The sequence below is a fragment of the Phyllobates terribilis genome, unplaced genomic scaffold (assembly GCF_046119375.1).
Source record: "Phyllobates terribilis strain yellow unplaced genomic scaffold, ASM4611937v1 Scaffold_1__5_contigs__length_1240528914, whole genome shotgun sequence".
NCBI classification, from domain to species: Eukaryota; Metazoa; Chordata; class Amphibia; order Anura; family Dendrobatidae; genus Phyllobates; species Phyllobates terribilis.
The window spans coordinates 70,188,487-70,205,951 of record NW_027362761.1 but is presented as its reverse complement, the minus strand read 5'-3'; positions in this window follow the sequence as shown (position 1 = coordinate 70,205,951).

Here is a 17,465-nt window from a genome sequence, read left to right as displayed (position 1 = left end):
TGCCCACCAATACCATGGCATCCTGCCCCGGACCCCGGCTTTCCGCACCTCCTCGTTTCGGAGGCGACCCCGCTCAAGCTCGGGGCTTCATAAATCAGTGCACCCTGCACTTTGAACTCTTGGCTCACCAGTTTATCTCCGACCAGGCCAAAGTGGCATTTATCATGTCCCATCTCACTGGGGAGGCACTGGCATGGCTTAACCCCCTGTGGGAGAGAGGGGACCCCCTAGTGTCCGACCTGTCGTCTTTCCTCACTGCTTTCCGGAGAGTCTTCGATGAACCAGGACGAAAGACCTCATCTGCCTCCTCTCTGCTACGTCTCCGCCAAGGGAGTCTCACCGTGTGCCAATATGCCATACGGTTCCGCACCCTCGCTTCTGAGCTTGCCTGGGATAACGAGGCTCTGGTGTCAGTCTTCTGGGAGGGTCTTTCCGGTCGGATTAAAGATGAGCTCGCCGGTCGGGACATTCCTACCACCCTGGATGACCTGGTGTCGCTGGCTACCCGGATTGACATCCGGTTTCAAGAACGCACCAAAGAGACCACCCGTGAGAGAAGGTTTCCCCGCCTAGCTCCTACTTTCCAGAGACCTGTCTCCTCTTCTGTCACTCCCCGGGCGCACTCACCCGAGCCCATGCAGATCGACCAAGACTCACGCCGAGCCGAGGGGAGCTGTTTCTATTGTGGCAGTAAGGAGCACCTGATCCGTTCCTGCCCGGAGAGGCCGGGAAACTCCAGTGTCTAGGACTGCTCGGAGAGGTCACCCTAGACAAAAGTAAGTCCTCTCCAACCCTGACTTTGTCTGTATCTATCTCCTGGGGAGAGAACCGTCACTTTGAACTCGCCCACCTGGATTCTGGATCCGCTGGAAACCTCATCTCCCAATTCCTGGTTGAGAAATACCGTATTCCCACCAAGTCTCTGGCTGAACCTTTGTCAGTCGCCTCCGTGGATGGAAGACTCCTTCCGGTGACCATCCTGCTCGTCACGGAACCCATAACCCTGCAGGTGGGAATGCTGCACTCTGAGGTAATCTCCTTCCATGTGTTGTCTGGACTCTCCCACTCCCTATTGCTAAGTCTAACTTGGCTCCAGACACATGAACCCGTGTTGAACTGGCATTCCGGTGAAGTACTCCGGTGGGGGCCGCTCTGCCATAAGACCTGCCTGGTTCCGGTTCGTCCGGTTCGTCTTCCGGCTCCTTACTGGCCCTATGCTGACGTCTTCGGTAAAAAGGAAGCAGAGACATTGCCACCTCATAGGCCATATGATTGCCCGATCGACCTGGTACCTGGCGCCACTCCACCCCGTGGGCGTATTTATCCGTTGTCTGCGGCTGAAACCCGTGCCATGTCTGAGTACATAGAGGAGAATCTGGCCAGGGGATTCATCCGGAAGTCTACTTCCCCGGCTGGAGCCGGATTCTTCTTTGTCAAAAAAAAGGATGGCTCGCTACGCCCCTGTATTGGCTATAGAGGACTCAATCAGATCACGGTTAAAAATAAATACCCCCTTCCGCTCATCTCTGAGTTATTTGATCGCCTTAAAGGCGCCAGGATCTTTTCCAAGCTGGATCTACATGGAGCGTATAACCTGGTCCGTATCCGTCAAGGAGACGAGTGGAAAACGGCGTTTAATACCCGGGACGGACACTATGAGTACCGTGTGATGCCCTTCGGCCTCTGCAATGCTCCCGCCGTCTTCCAAGAACTGGTCAACGACATCTTCCGTGACCTTCTTTACTCCTGAGTGGTGGTATACCTGGACGACATCTTGGTCTTCTCTCCGGATCTTCCCACACACCGGAGGGATGTTCGTCAGGTCCTGCTTAGGCTCAGGCAGAACCACCTCTATGCTAAATACGAGAAGTGCCTTTTTGAGCAGACCTCTCTTCCATTCCTGGGCTATGTTATCTCCCAGACAGGCTTGCGAATGGATCCCGAGAAGCTCTCTGCTGTCCTAAAGTGGCCCCGTCCGGAGGGCTTGAAGACGATACAGCGATTCCTGGGCTTCGCTAATTACTATCGTCTCTTCATTCCTCACTTCTCGTCTCGGACTGCGCCCATATCTGCGCTCACCCGTAAGGGAGAAAATCCCAAGGTATGGCCACCCGAAGCTGAGGAGACCTTCCTTTCCCTGAAGCAAGCCTTCTCCTCTGCCCCTGTGCTGCATCGTCCAGACTGCAACAAACAGTTCTACCTGGAGGTTGATGCTTCCTCCTCTGGAGCCGGAGCGGTGCTCACCCAAAAGTCTTCATCCGGGAGAATGGTAACCTGCGGCTTTTTCTCCAAAATCTTCTCCTCCTCTGAGCGCAATTACTCCATAGGAGACCGAGAACTGCTGGCCGTCAAATTGGCGCTGGAAGAGTAGCGCTATCTGCTTGAAGGGGCTCTATACCCGGTGATCATCTACACGGATCACAAAAACCTGGCATTTCTCCAAAATGCCCAGAGACTTAATCCACGTCAAGCCCGGTGGTCTTTGTTTTTGCCCGCTTCGATTTCATCCTTCATTTCCGCCCGGCGGACAAGAATGTCAAAGCTGATGCCTTGTCCCGATCCTTCCTGTCCTCCGACCAAGAGGAGGAGCCTATGCACATTATCGACCCCTCCAAGGTGATGAATGTGGCCCCCTTGGATTTGACTCGTCTTCCACCCGGCAAGACATTCGTGGCGGCTCCTGACAGTGAGAAGGTTCTTTGCTGGGGTCATTCTTCTAAACTAGCTGGCCATGCCGGCCAAAAGAAGACCTTCCTACTCATTTCCCGGCATTACTGGTGGTCTACCCTGCGTAAGGATGTGGTAGACTTCGTCTCTGCCTGTTCATCTAGTGGCCGCAACAAAGTTCCCAGACACTTACCAGCTGGTCATCTCCTGCCGCTTCCCATACCTGTTGCCCCGTGGCAACACATCGCTATGGACTTCATTACCGATCTCCCTGTTTCTGCCGGTTGTACTGTCATTTGGGTGGTCGCGGACCGCTTTTCTAAAATGGCCCACTTCATTCCCCTGTCTGGTCTCCCGTCTGCACCTGAGCTGGCTAAGGACTTTATCCGCCATATCTTCCGTCTCCATGGCCTACCCCTCCACATCGTGTCGGATCGAGGGGTTCAGTTCACCTCACGCTTGTACGTAAACTGCTGGACGTCACCCTGGATTTCTCCTCCGCTTCCCACCCTCAGTCCAATGGTCAAGTGGAGCGGATCAATCAGATCCTTACCAGCTATCTCAGGCACTTTGTTAATGCCCACCATTCTGATTGGGTGGACCTCCTTCCTTGGGCCGAATTCTCTTATAATAACCACGAGAGCGAATCCTCTTCCAAGTCCCCGTTCTTTATTGTCTATGGCCAGCACCCCCGGATTCCGTTTCCCGTCTCCGCCTCTGTGGACAACCCTGCTGCGCAGTCTCTTGTCAGCGAGTTTTCTACCATTTGGGAGAGTACTAGGTCCGCACTTCTTCAGTCCTCCGAGCGAATGAAGAGATATGCTGATAAGAGACGTCTGGATCCGCCTCAATTCCGTCCGGGAGACAAGGTTTGGCTCTCCTCCAAACATGTACGGCTCAAGATACCCTCCTACAAGTTAGGTCCTCGCTTCATCGGCCCTTTCGAAATCCTCAGGCAAATTAATCCAGTGGCCTACAAATTAAAACTCCCGGCCACCTTACGGATTCCCAACTCCTTCCACGTATCTCTCCTCAAACCCGTTGTCTTTAACTCTTTTTCCAACAATCCAGGTACTCCCCCTGCTCTGGTTTCCGCTGAAGACATCTTTGAGGTAGAGAGTATTCTGGCCACCAAGAGGGTAAGAGGAAAGACCTTTTTTCTGGTAGATTGGAAGGGGTTTGGTCCTGAGGAGAGAACTTGGGAACCCAGGGAGAACATCAATGCCCCGCTTCTCCTTGAAAAATTTCTTTCTGGCCTAAAAAAGAGGGGGCATAAAGGGGGGGTACTGTAGCATCGGTGTCTCTGCCCCTTGCTAGGCAGAGACGCCGTCCCTCTCACCTCCCCGCTCCTGGCGCGGCGTCCTCTAGAACTTCTCTCCCCGCTCCTTCCCCGGCTGTGTGCTTAGGGCGCACGCGCGCGCTCCCCCTCTCTTAAAGGGACCGCACGCGCCATCCTAAGGAGCCCCCGGCCAATTGCCGGAGGACCTCCCATATATAAGGCACCTCCTCCAAAATGGAGGTGCCCAAGCAAAGTTGTTTGCACTGTGTCTGATCTGTGCTTCAGCCCTCAGGTCCCGCTGCTAGCCTGACTTCTCGTCCTGCCTGCCAGCCTGTTTTCTGCCCGTTACCTGCCGAGCCTGCCAGCCTGCTCACCTGGAGCGCTCACCTGTTACCTGCCTGTTACCTGCCTCGTCTGTCTGGCCGCTCACCTGGGAGCACCCGCCTGTTACCTGCTGTGTCCGTCAGCCCGCTCACCTGGGAGCACCCGCCTGTTACCTGCCTCGACTGTCTGCCCACTCACCTGGGAGCGCCCACCTGTTACCTGCCAGTTACCTGCCTCGTCTGTCTACCGGCTCACCTGGGAGCGCCCACCAGTTACCTGCCAGTGACCCGCCTCGTCTGTCTGCCCGCTCACCTGGGAGCACCTGCCTGTTTCCTGCCAGCCTGCCTGGAGACCCTGCTGTCACTTGCTGTGACCACCTTCCTGGTAAACCTAAAGACTGCTACTTGCCCTGCTTTCTCGAACTGTGACCACCTGTCTGGTACCAGAGACTTCCGCCTGTTTGCCGTGTCCATCCGCCATACCGGTCAGTCCCAGCCATCTGACCCGTGGGAGCCACCTGCTCTCTTACAAGGTCGTCCCCAGAGTAGCACCTGGTCCCTCAGCCCGGATCCTCCCTGGTCACGGTGTCGTTAGCTGCCGTACGACCAGGGTCGGTTCGGGTGGATACTTAGTCACGTCCCTCTGGGTCCCTCCTTGCACCTCGGCACAGAGGTTCCACCACCCGGACCCGTAACAATTGTATGGGGGGAACAGACTTCATGGTGCATTATCTGGGAGGAACAGCCTGCGTGGGGCATTATGTGGGGGGGACAGCCTGCATGATGCGTTATGTGGGGGGAACAGCCTGCATGGAGCATTATATGGGAGCACAGCCTGTATGGAGCGTTATATGGGGGCCAGTATTCTGTATGGAGCGTTATATGGGGGCCATTATTCTATATGGAGCGTTATATGGGGGCTAGTATCTTGTATGGAGCATTCTATGGGGGCCAGTATTCTGTATGGAGCGATTCCCCGGTTTCTGAGCTATTGTGGAATTTACAATAGATATTGTTCATGTAATGTAAGAAGTGAAATCTTTGGCATTGTACTATATATATATATTTCTCTATTATATGAAAGGAGACACTGGAGTTATAATGGCTAAAACATACATATTTTATTTATTTAATACAAGACATTTTTTCATGTAGATGAACAAATACTGACAACTAACGGAAACACAGTGCAACCAAATCCTCCACAGACACAAAAAGGGGCAAGACCCTAATAGAAATATCAAAAACAAGCTGCAAAAAGTATAGATGTAAATATAAAGTGCAGCACAGGTAGGGCATAAGGATAATTACCATCATATAACAAATGCCAGTGTAAATGTATCTAAAGCATCCATCAGCAATTTACATATAGGTAGGCTAGTTAATCCAATGGTGATCTTACCAGTAGTAACTAACCGTAAGGCTGTGGAAAGGAGAGACGGCACCAGGGGCGCAATGGTGAACCCTGACGCGCGTTTTGCCGCATACAGAGCCGCTTTCTCAAGGGGCAGTATTAAGCAGTGGCGAAAGGACCTTATTTAAGCCCCCGGGGCCGGTCACCTGGGGCCTCACGTGACCGATCACATGATCAAGAGAAGGGGTGTGTGTCTGTCTCCCTTTCCCGAGTGCTCAGAAGCGGAACATGTGCAGCCAACCCAGGTGCCGACCACCCGCCCAGGCCGTCAAGACGCACCGCGTTTTCCCCCCTTGTCCCTATGCCCTGCTGTGGAAATCTTCACGAAACTAGTCTCTGATGACTTTAAGAAATTGTCAACTAAGAGAAGATTTGATAATCTTATAATGATGTGGTCATCAAGGCAGCGGACAAGGGGGAAATATCGTTATTTGGCCCTGCACAAAATATGAGAAAGAAGCACTGCGCCAGTTAATAGACTGTAGCACATATACTAGACTTCATTACAATCCTACAGCCTCCTTCTCCTCCGCACTTCAGGGAATTCTGGCCCGTGCCTGTGAGGATGGGGTTATTGATAAGAAAACGGTTGAAGCACTTACTGTGCGCTTCCCGAAAACAGCAACCATCTATCTCTTGTCCAAAATCCATAAGGACGCCGCCGACCCCCCTAGACGTCCGATCGTATCTGGAATGAATGGGCTATGTGAACCTATTTGCAAGTTCATCGATTTGTATTTGAAACCCATTGTTCAAACATTACCTTCTTTTGTTAAAGACACGTGTGGCACCCCAGGGGGTCTGGTTGCCACAGTGGTAGTAATACCATGTCTGGGAGCAAAACAGGAGTTTCCTGGTCAGGGAACACACTACATGCAACACCTCCTGCTCCAGACCAGAAAAGGGGAGGATCCTGCCCTATATAACTGGATCTGGAGGCGGGGTTAGTCAGTTTAGTGTCAGGAGTCAAGCAGGACACAGGAGTAAGAAGCCAGGGACTGGAGCTGGAGATAGCTCGTCCTGGACAGTGTACACAGAGGACCGGACACCGGAGTCCGAAGCTGTGGGACCCTTCAAGCCCAGCAGCAGATACCACAGGGCAGGGGATTGCAGGTCTCCTGGCTCAACAGAAGCCTGGAGGCTCAGCCACACAAAAGGACCAGTACCGCCACAGAGGAGCGAGGAATACACGGGAGCCGAGTCGCCAGCCATACGGGTGAGTACAGCACGTCACACTCAGGGACGTGGGCTACAACACGACTATAAGCGGGATAGCCAAGGAGTACAGTCAGAACGGCAGGCCGACAACTCCACCTGGCCAGGGGAATTCTAGGATTGCTCCCAGACTGACCAGGCCCTCATCCCTAGCAAGTACTCCCGTTGGGGCCTATATAATTGCCACCAGTAAAGACCCTAGGACTGCACTGCAAAGACTCCGTGTTATTATTACTGATCCAGGCACTATCACCACCATCATCCATACACGCTGCCCTGAAGCTCCACTCTTTCTGTGGGGAGTTACATCACCTTGCTGCACATACCACCAGCTTCAGTGGACTGCTCCACAGCGGCGGTTCCCAAAAACCGCATTCCACAGGTGGAGAAGTCGGACTATATATAACAGAGACACATAGACTACCCTGGTTTGACCGCCCTGGGTCACGGACCGGGTCACCGCCACGGTGACTACAACCCCCAGCATCTCAAGGCCCGGCTCCGGGTACCCCCACGGCCCAGCGGGCGCGTCAACTTTGGCGTAGTTGGCAGGATTTCGTGCCCGCGACCACCGGATACTGCGCGCCTTCACAGACTGTGTCGCATACCGTGGTGAAGATTTCCCGCCATCTGTCGCCGTTTTCCCGCCATCGTTCGCCATTTTCAAGTCGCCGCACGGGAAGAAGAGGGGCGTGATCGCTGAAAACACGCGAAGTCCAAAGCCCCGCCCCACGCACGGACGCAGCGTCAGGTCCTGGAAGGAGCCACAGCGAACGCTGACGTCAGACGCGTGCGACGCCAGGTCCTCAACATAGACCATTGCCTGCGGAACTGCGGCCTATGGACTGAAAGTGAAAGAAGGTAGGCCACGGTTCACTAGGGAGGAGGAAGACGCCCGATATGGAGGGGACTTCAACCACCGGCGCAGCCGCTGCCGCGGTAATGCCATTCACCATGCCTTATATACCGGGGGCGGCGTGGTTGCCCCAGTACTCAGGAGAGTCGCACACCCTGGGTGACTTCAAGGAGAGACTAAACAGCTTATTTAAAGTATACCCCCTGTCCAAGGAGCAGAAAGTGAGCATCCTCATAGGCCAGTTGATTGGTGCAGCCCAGAGAGAAGTAAAGTCCTGGTCAACCAGGGAAAAAGGGACTGTAAAAGAGATACTGGCCCGCCTAAAGGACACTTTTGACACCCGTACTACGGCAAAGATGAAGATGAAGTTTTATGGGTGCAAACAACGGGCAAAGGACAGTGTACGGGACTATGCTTTAAACCTGCAGGAGGCGCTGAGGGCCATCAAACAGGTAGACCCTGACAGTGATGAAAACAGACTGTTAACTGAACAATTTATTGAGGGTTTACTGTCCAGCGCCCACCGAACCCAGCTGCGCATAATGGCTCTGCAAAACCCTGACTTGGACTTTGCTCAGTTTAAGGACAGGGCCATCCTTGTGCTACGAGCACCAGCACCAGGTGGCGCTACAGCTCACCGCCGCCCAGCTATCACCTACCACCAGGAGGTGGCACCCTTTTCCCTGGAGCCAGTAGGAGCTGATGCACAGACTCTGGACAATGCCCCGTCTACAGACCTGCACCATCAGGTCCAAGAGTTAACTAAATGTGTAGCTGCGCTAACCAAAACTGTGCAGTCCTTGCAGGTGTCTCCCAAAGGAAAGATCCAGCTGGCTTCCAGTCCGGAGGACGTCCCGTGGCGCCGACAGAAGAGGATTCCACCATCCAGAAGGAGGAACAGCGACCGCTACGACCAGGTCGGACAACCCATCTGCCGCCGCTGCAACCAGCCGGGACATTATGCAAGGTACTGTCATTTAAACGGGCAAAACCTGGGGCAGAGGGCCAACCCCCAGGCATAAGACCACCAGGCCCATCAAGCTGGTGAGACAAATATGTGGGAGGCCGACCGGTCCTACCTGTCGTGCTGGACGGCTTTCCAATGAGCGCGTTGCTGGACACTGGATCCCAGGTGACCACCATCCCCTACATTCTTTTCAAACGGTACTGGACTGACTCTGGCATTACCCGCCGTCCAGACGAACATTTGGGCATTTATGCCAGCAATGGTCAACCCGTACCTCAGGTGGGGTTCAAAGAAGTGACCATAAAGGTTGGCAAAGTTGAACTGCCAGCACAGGGACTGATTATTGTCGACATTGATCGCCGAGAAAGTCATTCCATGATAACCTTGAGCACTAAAGTCATTGAAAATTGTCTTGCAGAAATAATTGTCTTGTTACAGCAGGTTGCGGAGACCGCCAGTTCCAGCCAGCAACGGGTTCTACAAAGAGAGATCAGAGCCCTGATGAAAAGACAACAGGTAGAACTGTGTGGTGATGAGATTGGCAGTGTTAGGATGAGTGACCCATTCCCTATTGTCATGCCCCCAAGAAGTGAAATGCTGATATGGTGCCGGGCAGCCATCGGTCTAAGGGGTAGAGATTACCAGGCCCTGGTAGAGCCCGTCTACTCTGACAGTAGGCCCACCATTTTGACAGCCAGGGGGGTGGTTGATGTTCACCATGGGAGAGTGCCAGTCTGCATCCTGAACATTGGGGAAAAAGAAGTTCATTTGCCCCGGTATGCCACCCTGGCCGAGCTATTCACCGTCAACCAAAATGCTAAAAAGACAGTGGAACCCTTACCTCCATCCAAACAGGCGGAGGATAATGGCTCCAAGGGACAGATGGAGGACTGGTGCCAGAAGCTGCATGTGGGTACTGACTCCACCCCTCCACACCAAAAACAAGGAGTATACCGGGTGGTCCAGGAGTATGAGAGGGTCTTCAGTAAACACCCACTTGACTTCGGGCAGGTAAAGGGGGTTCAACATCATATTCCCACGGGAGACCATCCACCCATTAAAGAAAGGTACCGGCCTGTACCGCCAGCACACTACCAAAATGCCAAAGGGATGTTACGAGAGATGAAGGAGGCTGGGGTAATAAGAGACAATTGTAGCCCCTGGGCAGCTCCATTAGTTCTTATAAAGAAAAAGGATGGCACAATGAGAATGTGTGTAGACTACAGGCAAATTAACCGCATAACACATAAAGATGCATACCCGCTACCCAGGATAGAGGAGTCACTAGCTGCGTTAAAAACTGCTAATTATTTCTCTACTTTGGATCTTACTAGTGGGTATTGGCAGGTTCCGGTAGCAGAGGCGGATAAGGAAAAGACCGCATTCAACACCCCAATGGGCCTCAGCGAGTTCAACTGCATGCTATTCGGGCTCTGCAACGCCCAAGGAACCTTCCAGCGGTTGATGGAGTGCTGTCTAGGACATAAGAATTTCGAGACAGTCCTCCTGTACCTGGATGACATCATAGTATACTCCAAGACGTATGAGGATCATCTGAAGCACCTGGCGGAAGTGTTTGAAGCCCTGGCTAGCTTTGGCCTGAAGGTGAAGCCATCAAAGTGCCACCTGCTGAAGCCCAAAGTACAGTACTTGGGACATGTGGTAAGCGCTGACGGTGTAGCACGAGACCCCGATAAGATCACCGTAATCAAGGACTGGCCGAGACCTTCCACCATCAAAGAAGTGCGGCAGTTCCTCGGGTTGGTAGGCTACTACCGAAGGTTTATACCAGGCTTCACCAAGATGGCGGCACCTATGCAGGACCTCCTGATAGGCCAGTCCAGAAATGCCAAGAACCAGAAACCACCATTCAAATGGGACAAGCTGGAAGATGAGTCCTTCACCAGGCTGAAGATGGCTCTCACAGGAGACGAGATCCTGGCCTACCCTGATTATGGACAGCCCTTCATCCTTCACACGGACGCGAGCAACGTGGGACTGGGAGCGGTGCTGTCCCAGATCCAACAAGGCAGAGAAAGGGTAATAGCCTACACCAGCAGGAAGCTCCGGCCCACAGAAAGAAACCCAGAAAACTACAGCTCCTTCAAGTTGGAGTTCCTTGCCATCGTTTGGGCCGTGACAGAGCGCTTCAAGCATTATCTTGCCTCCTCCAAATTCACCGTCTTCAAGGATAATAACCCGCTGACACACCTGGACACTGCAAAACTTGGTGCCCTGGAACAAAGATGGATGGCCCGACTGTCTAATTACGAATTCACCATCAAGTACTGGGCTTGGCACAAGAATGCAAACGCAGATGCGCTGTCCAGAATGCCTAACTTGCCAGACGGGGGAGAATACCCAGAGGAGCTGGAAGAGATAGAAATCCCCACGTTCCACCGCCATGGGATAAAGCAGTGCTCCCATTGTGTGAAGAACAGGTGCTCTGCCAACAGAGAAGCCACGTTCAATCCGTTGCCCCACCATGGATGGGTAGAAACGCAAGACAGTGACCCGGCTGTTCGCCTAGTCAAAGAGTTGCTGACACAAGCTGACTCATACCCTGATTCAGATGCTCCAGAAGAGACCAAACAGCTGTGGAAAGAGAAGAGCAAGCTGTTCATTTATGAAGGGAAGGTGTGTCGAAGAACTGTCAACTCCCAGACACATGAGCTGGTCTGACAGGTGGTAGTCCTGAGGCGAGATGCATCTATGGAGCGGGACATTTTGGATGGAAGAAGCTGGAAGTCCTGCTACGTGAACGGTTCTATTGGGTTGGCATGAGGAAAGCAGTCGAGAGGTGGTGTCGAGAATGCAGACCGTGCAACCTGAGAAGAAAAGACAGCCAGGGGGCCCCCCTTCAGTCCATCATCACCAAGCAGCCACTCGAACTGGTAGCCCTGGACCATGTGAAGCTATCCCCGAGCAGGACAGGCTATGTCTACGCTCTCACCATCGTAGACCACTACTCCCGGTTCCTGGTAGTAGTGCCAGTCAAGGACCAAACGGCTCAGACAGCAGCCAGAGCTTTCCAGCAGCACTTCTGCCGTCCGCATGGTTACCCAGAACGTGTGCTAACTGACCAAGGTCCGGCCTTCGAAGCGGAGGTATTCCAGGAGTTCTGCAACCTGTACGGCTGCAAGAAGATCAGGACAACGCCTTATCACCCCCAGACCAACGGGATGTGTGAAAAGATGAACCAGGCGGTGATAGACCTTCTGAAGACATTGCCCCTGGAGGAACGAAGCCTGTGGCCAGAAAAGTTGCCAGACCTGCTGGATCTCTACAACCATATCCCAGTGAATTCCACCAACTGCACACCAGCTTACCTGATGCGAGCGAGACCTGGTAAGCTGCCCATCGATTTGGATATGGGAGTCCTGACACCAGAGGATGTCTCACCGGATGCGGATTGGGACACTGAGCAGCAACAGCAATACCGTAAGGTACAGGAAAGTGTTGAAAGAAGTCTGTCCCAAGCAAGGGAAAGGCAAGAAAAGACTTACAATCAACATGCACCTGCGGCCCCCTTGTCACCAGGAGCGCAAGTCCTAAAGAGAAAAAGGCGGCTCCATAAATTGGATGACCAGTGGGAAAAAGAGCCGTACACCATTCTACCATCAAGTCATGATAACACCAAGGTGTACCTCATAAGTAAGGACGGAGGTGAGACAACAGCAACAGTTTCCAGAGACCACCTGAAGAAATGTCCCGAGCAGCTACAGCATGCTGAAGAAGGCCAAGATATCCCTCAACCCTCAGAGGAAGTGGAAGAAATGGTCAGCACAGTACTCGGAGAATTTCCCCGGTCATGGACGCAAGTAAATAATGCAATAGTTGTGCCAGTCCTTACATTTCTCCAACCAGCCCCTCAAGAAGCTGTAGAAGTCCCAGTAGAGTTGGAAGAACCATTGGCCCCGGAGACAGAAGATTCCTCATCAGCAGACCAGGAGAATCTACCCTCTGCTAGTAGCGAGCCTGTCGTACCCACGGTAAGCCAAAGGATCCGTAGGAAGCTGCCCAACCTACCAGAGACACCTCCAAACACCTGTAGTGAGGTGAACATTAAGCCCACCACACCAGGGGTAAATACAGGGGACCAAGGTAGAACACAGATAGACAGTGTGTTACGCAGGTCTACCAGAAGCACAAGAGGTAAAATCCCTGCTCGCTGGAGAATTTAAATGTAACTATAACTGTAATGTTGAAATGTTTTATGTGTGTATTGAATATGTTTTCCCAGTTACCCGACAGGTTTCAGAGACTTTCAGGTTATGGACAATGGATAACCAAAAACTTTGCCTGTAAATAGTTGCACCTGTAACAGTGCCCCCTTTGTGCCAGACCACAGAACAAAAACCCGTGGAGGTGGCTGAAGACGTGGTCCAACATCCGGATCATCCATGCCCTGTAGCCACCCCAGGGCCCCCGTGGAGGGTTTGGGACGGGTCCCTCAAGAAGTGCACCTTGTTGGGTGAAATGGACACCTGGGTACGGATGATACCGTGACCTAAAAAAGACAGTAATGCCTTTAAATATGTTCATGTATTGTTTATTGTTACCTGTTATTTTTGCAAAATATGTTCAGTCCCGGAGTATTGAAATTTACTAGCGGGGAATGTGGCACCCCAGGAGGTCTGGTTGCCACAGTGGTAGTAATACCATGTCTGGGAGCAAAACAGGAGTTTCCTGGTCAGGTAACACACTACATGCAACACCTCCTGCTCCAGACCAGAAAAGGGGAGGATCCTGCCCTATATAACTGGATCTGGAGGCGGGGTTAGTCAGTTTAGTGTCAGGAGTCAAGCAGGACACAGGAGTAAGAAGGCAGGGACTGGAGCTGGAGATAGCTCGTCCTGGCCAGTGTACACAGAGGACCGGACACCGGAGTCCGAGGCTGTGGGACGCTTCAAGCCCAGCAGCAGATACCGCAGGGCAGGGGATTGCAGGTCTCCTGGCCCAACAGAAGCCCGGAGGCTCAGCCACACGAAAGGTCCAGTACCGCCACAGAGGAGCGAGGAATACACGGGATCCGAGTCGCCAGCCATACGGGTGAGCACAGCACGTCACACTCAGGGACGTGGGCTACAACACGACTATAAGCGGGATAGCCAAGGAGTACAGTCAGAACGGCAGGCCTACAACTCCACCTGGCCAGGGGAATTCTAGGATTGCTCCCAGACTGACCAGGCCCTCATCCCTAGCAAGTACTCCCGTTGGGGCCTATATAATTGCCACCAGTAAAGACCCTAGGACTGCACTGCAAAGACTCCATGTTATTATTACTGATCCAGGCACTATCACCACCATCATCCATACACGCTGCCCTGAAGCTCCACTCTTCCTGTGGGGAGTTACATCACCTTGCTGCACATACCACCAGCTTCAGTGGACTGCTCCGCAGCGGCGGTTCCCAATAACCGCATTCCACAGGTGGCGTAGTCGGACTATATATAACCTATACACATAGACTACCCTGGTTTGACCGCCCTGGGTCACGGACCGGGTCGCCGCCACGGTGACTACAACCCCCAGCATCTACAGGCCCGGATCTGGGTGCCCCCTATGGCCCAGGGGGCGCGTCACACGAAAGACGTCCTCACACGGGTCAACGGCGTCCTTCTGGAAGAGGGGGTCTTGCTCGTCACAGCCAAAAGGGAAAGCTTATACACCTGTATTGAGCACACCATTGGCATCGAGGCGATCCGCCTCTTCCTCGGGGCTTCCGACCTGGGCGGCCCTTTTTGTGAGTTGATCCTTGAGCTGCTGCACTTTATACTTACCCACAATTATTTTTTATTTAAAGATGTGATCTATTTTTATAAGCGGGGCACGGCAATGGGGGCGGCCTGCGCGCCCTCATATGCCAACCTCTTCCTTGTCGCATGGGAGAGGCAAGTTTTTGGTGGTGAGGGCGTGGGGGCTGCTGACCATGTGCTGTGCTGGTTTCACTATATTGATGATGTTTTACTTTTTTGGCGTGGGTCAGTGCTGCAGCTCGAGGAATTAATGCACAACTCAATTCTAATGCATGGGGCATTAGATTGACGTATACTTATAACACCAACGTAATTGATTTCTTGGACGTCAGTCTGGAGGTTGATGAAGCTGGTCTGGTCCAGACTGACGTCTATAAAAAGCCTAAGTCGGTCAATGCCCTAATTCATGCAGGAACTGCACACCATCCAACCAATGTTAGGGCCGTCCCAGTCGGGCAGTTCTTGAGGGCGAGGTGGATCTGCTCCTCTGATGTGAAATTTGAGCGCCACGCCATGGATTTAAAAAACAGATTCCAACAACGTGGATATAGCAAAAGGTGTGTCAAGTCAATGGCGACGAAAATGCAGCACTTCCGCAAAATAATTGGTAGTGCTGCGTTTTTTTCCGCAATAATAATCCGCAGCGGAAATTTCCGCAGCATGTGCACAGCACATGCGGATTATCATTGGGGAACATGGCACACCTTCTACCATGCGTTTTTTAAGCGTTTCTGCATTTTTGCCGCTGCGGAAACACTTGTAAAAACGCATCGTGGGCACACAGCCTAAATAGTGAATCATGTTTCAATGTTACTTTGCTGTATTTAATATACTGTTACTATTTCTTTAACCACTTCGCACCAGAGCCTGTTTTTGCCTTCGTGACCGGGCCAATTTTTTCAATTCTGACCACTGTCACTTTATGAAGTAATTACTCTGGAACACTTCAACGGATTCCCCTGATTCTGAGATGTTTTTTCGTGACATATTGTACTTAATGATAGTGGTAAAATTTCTTCGATATCACTTGCGTTTATTTGTGAAAAAATCGGAAATTTGGTGAAAATTTTGCAATTTTCAAACTTTGAATTTTCATGCCCTTAAATCAGAGAGATATGTCACACAAAATAGGTAATAAATAACATTTCCCACATGTCTACTTTACATCAGCACAATTTTGGAACCAAATTTTTTTTTTGTTAGGAAGCTATAAGGGTTAAAAGTTGACCAGCGATTTCTCATTTTTCCAACAAAATTTACAAAAACATTTTTTTAGGGACCACATCTTATTTGAAGTGACTTTGAGGGGCCTTTATGACAGAAAATACCCAAAAGTGACACCATTCTAAAAACTGCACCCCTCAAGGTGCTCAAAACCACATTCAAGAAGTTTATTAACCCTTCAGGTGTTTCACGGGAATTTTTGGAATGTGGAAGAAAACAATGAACATTTAACTTTTTTTCACAAAAATGTTACTTTAGACCCAATTTTTTTATTTTCACAAGGGTAACAGGAAAAAATGGACTACACAATTTGTAGTGCAATTTCTCATGAGCGCGCTGATACCCCATATGTGAGGGAAAACCACTGTTTGGGCGCACTGCAGGGTTCGGAAGGGAAGGAGCGCCATTAGACTTTTTGAATGTAAAATTTGTTTGAATAATTAGCGGACACCATGTTGCGTTTGGAGAGCTCCTGATGTGCCTAAACAGTGGAAACCCCCCACAAGTGACACCATTTTGGAAACTAGACCCTTAGGGAACTTATCTAGATGTGTGGTGAGCACCTTGAACCCCAAGGTGCTTCACAGAAGTTTATAATATTGAGCTGTAAAAATACAATTTTCACATTTTTCCCACAAAAAACGTTTTTCATCCCTTAATTTTGCATTATCATAAGGGTAATAGGAGAAATTGCACCATGAAATTTGTTGTGCAATTTCTCCTGAACACGCTGATACCCCATATGTGGGGGAAAACCACTGCTTTGGTGTACGGCAGGATTCGGAAGAGAAAGGAGTGCTATGTTGGCTGGGATAGGTTGCAAACACCATGTCACATTTGAAGAGTCGCTGACATGCCGAAACAGCAGAAACCCCCACAAGTGACCCCATTTTGTAAACTACACCTCTCAAGGAATTCATCTAGGGAAGTAGTGAGTATTTTTTAATTTTTAAATTTATACCATTGGGCAGTGAAGAAAAGATTTTACATGTTCACATAGGGCAATGGGTAAAAATGGTGCCGAAATGTGTCACACAATTTCTTCTAAAAGTGGCAATACCCCATATGTGGCTGTATCGTACCGCTTAGCCATAAGGCGAGATCTGGGAGGGACGGAGAGCTATTTGACAATTGGAGAACAAATTATTGTAGAATAGGCATTTGGATTTGGGAGCACAAAATTTTCTGAATTTCTTTTGGGGGGCAAGGGCCATTTCGCTTTTCCAGAGGCTTTCTGCTACCAGTAACTTGGAAGTCCCTTATATTTTTAACAGATAACGGACCTGAGTGGGGACTAGCTTTTTTTGAGGACTGAGTTGAAGCTTTTATTAGGAACATTTTGCATATTGTTTATCCGGCGCTCTATGCTGAGCACTTACATCGGGGTTTCCATCTAAATTTCCAAGTGGTATAATTCAGATGAAATCCCTGCGGGATCCATTCACTATAATGAGGCAGCAGAGTTACTCTGGACTCCGTCTGGCCTCTGTTTAGCGGTGTCCTTTTTTTCAGAAGTGCACAAAACTGTGGCCAACCGCACTTTTATGCACGCCTAAAAAAACTGACACCGTGGGATCACAGGCCAGAAGGCATCCACAGTGGCCTATATCTGCCTCATTACAGGGAATCTTCCGTCATTGGTTCCGTCAGAATCATGTATTTCAGAGATTTACACAGAAACTCTGGTGTAAGTGCTCAGCGCAGAGCGCAGGATAAATGTGAGCAGAGCCTTACTGCGATCTTTGGGAGACATAATAAACA